This window comes from Mauremys reevesii, linkage group 10, assembly GCF_016161935.1.
Source record: "Mauremys reevesii isolate NIE-2019 linkage group 10, ASM1616193v1, whole genome shotgun sequence".
NCBI lineage: Eukaryota > Metazoa > Chordata > Testudines > Geoemydidae > Mauremys > Mauremys reevesii.
The window spans coordinates 3,748,757-3,759,061 of NC_052632.1; the positions used below are offsets into that span (position 1 = coordinate 3,748,757).

Consider the following 10,305-nt stretch of genomic DNA (forward strand, 5'->3'; position numbering starts at 1 on the left):
AAGGAGGACTGTAGGGGGATAGGGGAGGCAGCCAGTTCTAGTCATACCAGGGAAGATGACTGGCAGGTCGTGGTAGTAAAAGCCTGGAAGTGTCTTTTGATGTTCCAGGTGCTTCATAATCAAAGGTCGGCAGTCAGTCAGTGTAGCCCTGTACTGAGATTAGAGAGAGTCTGAAGAACTCTCTTCTTTGTATTCCAACAGAGCACCCAAAGGAGGAGTATTTGGCTGTATGTCAGACCGAATCACTTCTGGAGGCAGGCAATATGGGTGAAAGGTGAGGTACTAGGGATAACTCAGGTTTTGGTACCAGGAGTCTTAAGCTCAGCAAAGACGACTCAGGTTCATTGGAGAAAAATAGGTCCTGTGGTACTGCATGAATCTGCACAACCATTTGATGAATCCTAGACACTGAAGTATGCGGTACCAAGGGATGCTCTGCCTCTTGCTGTACTGATGCTCTCGGTAGTGAAGAGGCAGCAGCAGATGAGGGTGGTACCAAGTGTTTCAGAAGCACCTCATTCAGGCTTCTGTGGTACCAAGGGCTTCAGCACTGTGTGACTTTGATGAAGGCTTGCACCTGGAGAAACCTTCTGGGGCGTGGTGTCTCCTTTAAGCAGACATCTTAAGAATATGGTGTCTCTGAGAAGATCTAGCAAGAGACTTTCCTCATGTCACTTGAAAGTCTTTCTCTCCATGACCTAGAAGGCAAATGAGCTGCAGACACTGACAGAGCAATATGGTCGTTCAGAGGCCGATGTTCCAGATGGGTCTCTGGGCCTGGATCTGAAGCAGGACAAAGTGAGCACTCCATTGCAAAAAGCTGAAGTTTTCTCTCCCTGTCCCTTCTGGAGTGACTCTTGAAGCTTGCACAGGTCTTGCACTTCAAATGGATGTGCATATCCCCAAAGCAGCAGATACAATGCTAGCAGCCATCACTAACTGGAAAGGATTCCCAGCACGGGAGGCAATGTTTGAAGCCTGATTACTTAGACATGCCCAAAGAAAAAACAGGCTTCTCTAGAGACAGCCCCTCTCTATGGAGGTGAGGGTGCATGAGAGAGACAGCCCCAGCCAAAAGGAGAAAGAACCCTCAAAAATTAAACACTTACTACACAAACTATAAAGAATAAAAGTAAAATACATTTAAAATTAAGTACCAGAGACTAGCTAAGATGAATAACTCTGCAGGCAAGCACTCCAAAGTACTTTGTCTCAGGGAGAGGTGGTTGAGAAGGAATTTAGGGCAGTCCATCTGTCACAACCTTATATACCCTCAGTATGGAACATCAAGGTGGCTAGGGCACATGCCCAGACCAAATGAACACTGCTGCTCAAAAATCTCTGATTGAAGGTACATGAGATGCATGCACACCTCAAGTGAAGAGTCCCTAGGGACACTGCTAGAAGAAAGTTATGGTCTTGATACAGAAACCACCAGAGAGGTTGCGCAGCTTGGGTTCCACAGGTCAGCCTAGATGATTGCAGTAGTCCTTAAAAATCTATTATTGTTTTTCTCATTTAATCTTACCAATAAAAAAGGAATTGTGTAAATATTTTAACCTTACAATACCCATTTAATAACTAAATATGATATATATATAAATCTGAGACACACACAAGGTGGGTGAGGTAATATCTTTTTTTGGAGTAACTTCTGTTGCTGACAGAGACAAGCTCGCAAGCTTCACAGAGCTCTTCCTCAAGTCTGGAGAAGGTAACCCCAGTGTCACAGCTAAATACAAGGTGGGACAGATTGTTAAGCAGAAGGGGTTCACACATGGTAGACCACTTAAAATGAAATGGGCACTTAACACTTTTGCAGGACAAAGGAAGGTTAGTAGACAGCAGAGTGTGTTATAAATTGTAATGAAAAGCAGTGTCTCTAAGTCCAGGATTTTTAGTGTCCAGCAGAGTTATGAATTTAAGTTCCCAGCTTGCCTTTTGAAGCTGTTGTGTAGGCTTCAGGACAAGGACTGAGAAGTTAGATATGGAGTTAGTTTTGTGAAAAGTGTTCATCCATGGGGGATAGATAGGGTGTTTTTATATTTTATCATTTTTCTGTATGAGTTCATTCAAGAGCATAATTTTTGTTGGGGCACTTGATGAGGTACACCACATGTTGTCATAGGAATGTGTAAGACCCATCGATCTTGAAAGATATGTTATGGGGTTGGGGTATTAATCACCATAGTAGTGGAGATATGTCTGCAGGTTTGATATCTGTTGTTCTGGCAGAGTCTGGTGCAGCTCTGAATTTAAATATAGCAGTTAAACTACTTCCTACTCTTTCACCATTGCAATCTTTAATGTTTTATAAAGAAACAGGTGGATCCTGGGGCGTGACAACTTAGTAAGAGGGGGGACTACTGGTAAAGCAATGGTCTGAATGGTGTGAATGATCAGAGGCTAGCTACAAAAATATATGCTTGATGTGGTAAAAGCTAGGACTCCATTGGCTAACCAAGAAGCTATTTAATTATTTGTTAATCTTTGTACAGAAATGTGTTTATAGTCATTACATGAATTATCTGTGATCACTGCTACAGAAAACACACTCATCTGTGATCACTTCAGAACAAAGTCGCTTGGATATTTGCCATCTAATAGTTAAGACAGGCTTGACTGCTAAAGGGACTTTAAGAGTATTCCTTAGCTTTATGCTTTGAAGAGTTTTGAACAAAAAAGCCCACTATCTTGCATCTGCTAAGTAAAATCTGTAATACACGTACTATAATGTATTTAGAATAATCAGCTTCTGCAGGAAAGACTGCCATATATTTAAATATATAAAAATGAACTCTCAGGCTGTTTAAAAACTGAAACAGACTATGGGGATTTATGAGATATTGGTTGATTGCTTTGGCAGACTGGAAAAAAATTGGTGGTATTTGATTCCTTCCCTTGTTCTCCTGAGGTTATGTATTTTCTAAGCACTACTAGTGTGTTTGAGATATTGTACAAATGAAAAGACAAGGTCCAGTCTACACTAGAAACACTTAGTCTCTTGCCACAGAAATCAATTCACTCACACCATGTACTGTGGCCAGAAGTAGCATAAGTTGTGCACTACAGACAATGAGAGCAGTATGAAATTCTGAGTAGTACATATAATTACGCTACAGTTTTATGCCTTCTATGTACTGTGTGTCCAGACCAGCATAAATGAGAAACAGTTAACAGAAAAGAGGGCTTTTCTCTTGGCCAGAGGCTGAGATACTATTACGTAAGGCATGCCAAACAGCATTCAAACACTGGAGTCAGGGCATAGTCCTTACTCCTGGTTTGACATGGTATAAAGAAAGCACTCATGCTCTACACAGAGCCCAGCACAGTATTCATGTCCCAAAGAAAAATGAATGTTAACCCCCCACAGCTGAACATCCATTGGAGGCGGCACAGGTACCCAAACACCATCAGAATACATTGCACTTATAAACCACGTGCTCACGTTACCAGATTTGCCCATTACCTTGGGATACACTCATTTATTAGGGTTACTCTTTGGGGGAGAAGGGTTCTGTAATTCTATCAACGTACTGCTTGCGTCACTTGTGTTCTCATACGGAGCTCTACTCCTCCCTACTGCAAGTCCCCTCCCAGCGGAGCTATCCTGCAGGACCTAGGTTTCCGAGAGCTGGGTTCTTCCAGCTCCAGAATCAGGTGCACACACACACACACATTAACAGAGAGTGTCCAAAAAGACTGCGTTAATCAGCACTCCCAAGCTGACCCCTTAAATGTGCCTGGGTCAGCAGGCTGGGTTGAGCACCACCTCCAAGCTCTCACCCTCATATTCCCTGGGCACCACACCAGAATAGAGTACAACTGAGCAGGGTGGGTCGAGCAGCACTTTCAAGCTGCCACCCTCATATGTCCCAGGTTCAGCACATTCCTATCCCCACTTTCACGTTATAATTATTCTAGTAGTAACCCACTTGATGAGCAAACCCCACAGGATTTTTGGGCGCTGCAGGGATCTTTAGCTTAGGTACGAGGAGCGTTGCTGAAGAGAGACAGAGAAGCAACCAGCTTAACCATGAAAGTTATTTATTACCAAGTAGTAACCATACATGGGGAGCCAAACAAAACAGTGATAATATTAAATCTAACTTAAATTTTATTATAAAAGCCAGGTTTAGAAAACTATAATTGATCACACAAGTCAGAGTCAGAAGGCTTTACTGAGAGAGAGAGTTAGGTTCTCACCACTCCATGAAGCTTGAATCCATCAGGGTTCCCAGGTGGTGGTGGTAGCTGAGAGTCCAGAGTGCTGGAGTCAGGCAGAGCCCCCAGCACGATCAGTCAGGAGAAGGTAAGTCCCAGTGGAATTGATGTAGATTTTGACTCCAGGCATCAGAGCACTTACTTGAGCATGGGTAGGGGTTTTTGTAGGGAAAGAACAATGATTCAAGGGAGAAAACTAGATTTGTTTATGGGTAAATTGATGGCTCAAGGGAGAATACCCAAGTTGTTTTGTTCAGGCTAGACAATAGGAACTGCTCATTCCTGGCTATGGGCGGCGTTCCTTCGAGGGAGCTCACAATGCAATTAGGCAGCTTCAGTATTTTGGATACCAATAAAGGATTTATTACTAGAATTGGTCTGATAACTACTGAGCTGGGGGTGTGCAGACATGGGTTCATTAACATCTGGAGCAGAGATCCCCCATCATGCAGGGCTTTCCTGCTGTTCTGGTCCCAGAGTTCAGTGCAGTTTTTGCCTTGGAATCTCTGTTCTCCATTCTGTATGCTAAGGGAGATGCCTCCCCATCTCATCTTTTTTATGCAAATGAGGCTAAGGGAGTTTCCTTAATCCTGTCACCCTTGTCCAGAGGGGTTTAGGTATGTCTTTCACCACCTTTTCATTTCACCATAGGATACTACACTGCATATAGGCATGTACACACTCAGTTGCACACACATTACTAAAAACAATGCCAAAGATGAAAATGATCTGATCTACCGGTACATCTATGCTATGAGCTAAGGCAGTAATACTCAGACCTCAGTGGTTCAGGAGCCAAATTAGTGACCATTACCCAAAAGCCACAATAGTGTGAATTCACAGTTTCTCTCTCTCTATATATATGAATTTGTTTCACTCTCTCTCTCTATATAGTAAAATCATCCTGACTGGTTACTAATTAAATCACATTTTAATATCCTGTGCTGCAAAGACCCACAGGAGACACATTAAAGAGTCACTTGCGACTCACGAGCCTCAGTCTGAGTACCACTGAGTTGGCACAAGCATAAATAGCATTGTAGCAATGGTAGCAGTTTAGCCATGCCAAGTACATACCTAGCTTGTAGTGCATCATTTTCACAGGAAACACTCCTGATCACCATCAGTGACACTCCAAATAGCACTTACTGAGCTACCTCCTCTCATTAAAGAGAAATACCACTTATTATGATGCTACATTTAATATTTGGTATTTATAAACAGCCTTCCAAGGATCTCAAAGTGCTTTGCATACATTACTGAATTCAGCCTTCCAACTCTCCTATCATGTAGATTTCCCCCATTTCACAAAGGGGGAAAACTGAGGCACACAGAAGTTGACTCTCCCAAGAGCACAGAGAGCCTGTGGCAGAATCAAGAATAGAAGTGACATAGTGTCACACTTCCTGTCATTCCTGTATATATACTTACACTCAAACTTTAAATCAGAGATTGCTCACTTCTTGACTGATGGATTTGGATTTCATTGTTTCCCTTTACTGTGAGACCCTCTTTTCATGGACTGCTCTGGAAGTTTTTTCCTGACCTGACCATTTCCTATTCCCCTGCTCAGATTTAGTATGCTGCCCTCCTATGGCATGCACACTTATCTTTCTCGATTCAATCTATGATTCTGCACATGTACTGAATATGCCTTAAACAGCCCACTAATTCATTACCAATCATGATGTTGTAATTTTGTATATGAATATTCCTGTTTCCATTTGTTTCCCTACCAAAAAAAAAAGGCATAAAGCAAGTTTCTTGTTATCTTGGTTTTGCTGCTTTGATCAAGCTGCTCCATCATTTGAGTTTCACTGTTATACACTAGCCATTCTTACTTTAAATATAATTTAAAAATAGTCATTTTGAATACTAGGAGTCTGATTATGCAACCAGTGTTTGCAAACAACTTCCACTGAAGTCATTGGAAATTGGTTATGTGCAATATCTACCATATATTATCAAGTCCTGGAAGTTTCTGCACTAGAAAAACAATTATATTTCATATTGTTTTGGAATAATCTAACCCGCATAGAACAAATTAAAATACACAATTTTAGGTAAATAACATCAGATCAGAATATCCCTGAACTTTGGCTCCAGATGTAACCTAACTAGTGCCTAGTTATTAGTACAAGTATCTAACAATCCAGTTTTTTAAATGATTTTAAGCACTGGAACTTTTAAGTCCAAGATACAGAGACTTTTATAACAATCCCTCCGTACAAATCTCAGATATAGCATCTGTTTAACTATAAGGGGTTTGGCTCAGAAACGGATTATTTTCATTCCAATTACCATATCTACATGCACTACCAGTGAATGAAGAAAAGATGTTAGCAGTGAAGTGAAGGAGGAAATGCACTGTCCAATTGTCGCAGAGACCAATAAGATACTAGTTGGTCTCCAAAGGAATATTATAAACAAGAAAATTCCCACCAAGAGCTCAATCCAGCAAATGCTCAAGCACCAACATAACTTTATTGACATGAGAAGTCCAACTGAACTGATTAAGACTAATTGTGCACTGAAACATTTGTATAGGCAGCCCCTCAAGCAAACCGCCTGGTGACTTTGGAATGCAGTACTCCAGATTCCCAGTCCTGTACTGTATACTTTTCCTTTAGAAATAGACAAACTCCAGGTTAAAATAGCTAATTGGTCAAAGCTAGAGGTGTTTAGCTAGTAAAATGAGGAGCACAAGCCTGTGTCTACAGAAGCACCACACAGACTTGGGTAAGTTTCTATTTGGTCAGAGTAGTAACTGAAAAACCAGATACTTTTTGGAATTATAAAACGTTAATGGAGAGTGCATTTTGGTGTTTGCAGCATGGGACTAGAAATCAGGCTTCTCAAGATCTGTTCTCAGCTTTATCATTGACTCACTGTATAATGAGGAATTCACCTGAGTAAATCAAGGCACAGAAAAGTTTTATTGATAAAATGAGATTGACCTACCTCCTACATATGTTGTGATTTAAAACTTCATTTTGCAAAGCTCACTGGATGCTATGGTTTGTGCTAGGTATGTGTGAATTATCTGGAGATCTTTTATCATGCTACTGAGTGTTTGGTATTCTCTGCTAGGACTCTACTAGTAGGTTCCTCTAAGATTAATGGGAAAAAAAACAATGAATGGACAATTACATGGACTCCAGCAATAGCACAAGGTTAGATGTTTAATTGCTGTGATTCTTACTCATACCCATAGTATTAACTGCTTGCTGTATTTTGGGCTGGAAAACAAGAACATATTGGTAGGACCTTTGGAGTATTTACACCTTCCAAAAGATTACCCAGAGATCACAAGATCAATTTCCTGCCATTACAAGATGAAGACTCTGGTCATTTATGCTTCTTAGTTTCTCTAAAAACCCTGCAAGATAGAATCCCATAAACTTCACCAGTAAGTAATATCTCTGAATTGATTAAAATAAAAACACAACATATAATAGGTATATTCGAAAATGCACAAGGAAATAACTCAATTAGGGTGAAATTTTGCTTCAGTTGAAGTTTTACTATTAAAAGGGCCACACAATTAAGCCCTGAATTATTTAAGCGAATTAAGGCTATAATATTTTTAATGGTTTTACTTTGGTTTCTTCTTGTTTTAAAACTAATAAAAACCTTTCCGTGACCATACTGAGGCATGACATCAGAAATCAGCTTCTGTTTACAAACCTCGATCTTCCACTGTTATCTGAAATGCATTAACAGTTGTGAAAGTGTGTTTTTTTCAGGTTTGGGTCCTTGTTCTGTGCTGGGAGAAACTGTCAAAAATTAAACTCTGTGCTCTGCTTTTCAAAACATATGAAATCTTTGTAATAGGAGGAAGGGTGGGGGAAAAAAACCCTCAAGGAATTTCATGTGTTTCTCATTGAATTTTTGTGTGATCACACTTACATAGCAGTTAATTTTTTTTGTTGATTTTAAACATTTGAAACAACTTTATTCAAATGTACAGAAAGGAAGTTTGTACTTTCTTATATGATTTTATCATCTGGAAGTAATAGCACCTAGCTTTTATGAAGCAATTTTCATCATAGCACTTTCACAAAAGCTAGGTAAAGGAAAATATATTTGTACTCTTTCAAAAAATATTTATATGGTACAGCTCTAATTAAGGTTCTAAAATATTTTATTTCCATGAGCAACTCTGCTTTACAGAGGCATATAATTTAGCGATTAAAATTCACTACGACAAAACTTTGCACAAAGTCCCAGACTAAGAGACAGTTTTGTTCACAATGTCTGAAGAGGGTATTTGGCCACTTTTAAAATAAAATTCATGTATCCGTTATCCAATAAGCCTAAAATTCTTTACAAACATTAACTTTTTTTTTTTAATGTACATAACTTTAGTCATTGTGGAAACTATGCTATAAAGGTAAATAAAATGACTTTTCCAAGGTCGGATCAAGTCATAAAACAGAAAAAAAAAAAATCAGGAGTAGAGGCTCTTAGTCTTGTGATATAATCATTACAAAAACTCTCAAAAGAGGGAAAAAATAGTTCTGACCACCTCAAGACAATTTTATTAACTATGAATTTGTTTTGTTTTGTTTAAAGTTATAATTTAAACATGTGGCCCTCCCCAGATCTTTTTCAGGTCAATCTAGTTAAATACGAATTATTTCTGAGCCTATGAAGCGCAGGAATAAAAACAACCCTCCTGAGCTTTGATGAAAGACCAGTCCCCTCCTAACTGGGTCTTGCTGCAGTTTTCCTCCAGTTAGGAGAGCCAAGCAACTCATTTAGCAGGTGCACTGATAATCTCTAAAAGTCATTATGTGGTGGTTATTACAGACCATCCTTGCCCTGGAGCTCAGCACACTTTTGCTTTGATCAACACAAAATCATCTCCAAGCTACGAAAATTGAGGCTGAAACAGCCTTCAGCCAGGCAACAGATGGCAACACCACTAGACTGTCATTTTTGTTGGTGCTGAACTTTTAAAACTAGTCCATGGGAATAGGGCTTCTTCCTACCTTGGGAGGGAGGGGGGGGAGGGGGAAATAAAACAAGAGTCTACTGAAGCAATGAATGGTAAAAGGTGATTAACCAATGGACAAGCTGGAATCTCACCAGGTGATTGAGGCATGAAGTGCCAGACTGAGTCTTGCACACTGATCCAAGTGAAAATGGCCCATCTCTGATAAGTCCATTCATACGCAGAGGCAAGTGAGTGTGGGGTTTCACAAGCTAAATACCAGTGGAGCCAATATTTGACGCAGAGAGTTAGCCTTGCCAACACATACTTAGGACTTCACTTCAGAAATGTGCCTGGCAAAAGGTAAAGAAATACTTTATTGGCACCCTAGGACCTCCTCCGCCTCTGAATCTGACAACAGGACATACTACAATCAACAAAGCATTATGAAATAAGACTGCAAGGTCTTCCTTGTGACAATCCTTCATTTGTAAGACTAGACTGTCTCCAGTGACCCAGAGCTGTCCAAAGAGAACACTGCCCCTTTTGGGATGTTTGATTTACAAACAACATGTTCTTCCCCTATGTGTTTTTTCAGTGTCTGACACCTCAGTCACCAACGCTGCCTTCAGAACTAGCAGCTTCTGTGGCTTGCACAGACAAGAGTCTCATCCAGGTAGATGTATGTGGGAGCCACATGCCTTAACTATAGTACCTTTGTGTTTAGCAGGTGTCTCTGCCTTGGCTCAGTGTATGGGGTGGTATGGAGAAAGCCGGGGCAGCAGGGATGAGAGGGTACAGTAAGAGGCATCTTGGGAAGCACGAGGATGGGCTAGGGCAGCCTATCTAAAGCTGATGCAGCAGGCACAGGCACCCCGTCCGGCTAGGGGAACCACAGAAAAAGGCCCTTCTAGCTCTCTGGCAGCACCAAGACTGTGCTCCTCTGCACAGCTCCCCACCAAGCTAAGGGGATAGAGAGCTGAGCCTGACCATGCCAGGGCTGCAGCCCATACATCCAGTGAGTAGCGCCCCTCGCCTCCCGCACCATTCCCTGCTGGCCTCCATACCCAACCCCCTCTGATAGGGCTTGGCCTCCAACCGCCACCCTTTCTCCACTCATTCTCCCTCCTGCGCCACCTCCCACC

General features: G+C 41.0%; 1 long non-coding RNA gene across 1 annotated transcript; it reads right to left on the reverse strand.

Moving 5' to 3' along the window:
- Window positions 1-4,626: 4,626 nt before the first annotated feature.
- On the reverse strand, window positions 4,627-10,257 carry LOC120374052. Its single transcript, XR_005585861.1, has 3 exons — window positions 9,876-10,257; window positions 9,316-9,513; window positions 4,627-7,603 (listed from the first exon to the last, which is right to left on the reverse strand). It is a non-coding gene; the product is annotated as an uncharacterized LOC120374052 (long non-coding RNA).
- Between the last annotated feature and the right edge of the window lie 48 nt (window positions 10,258-10,305).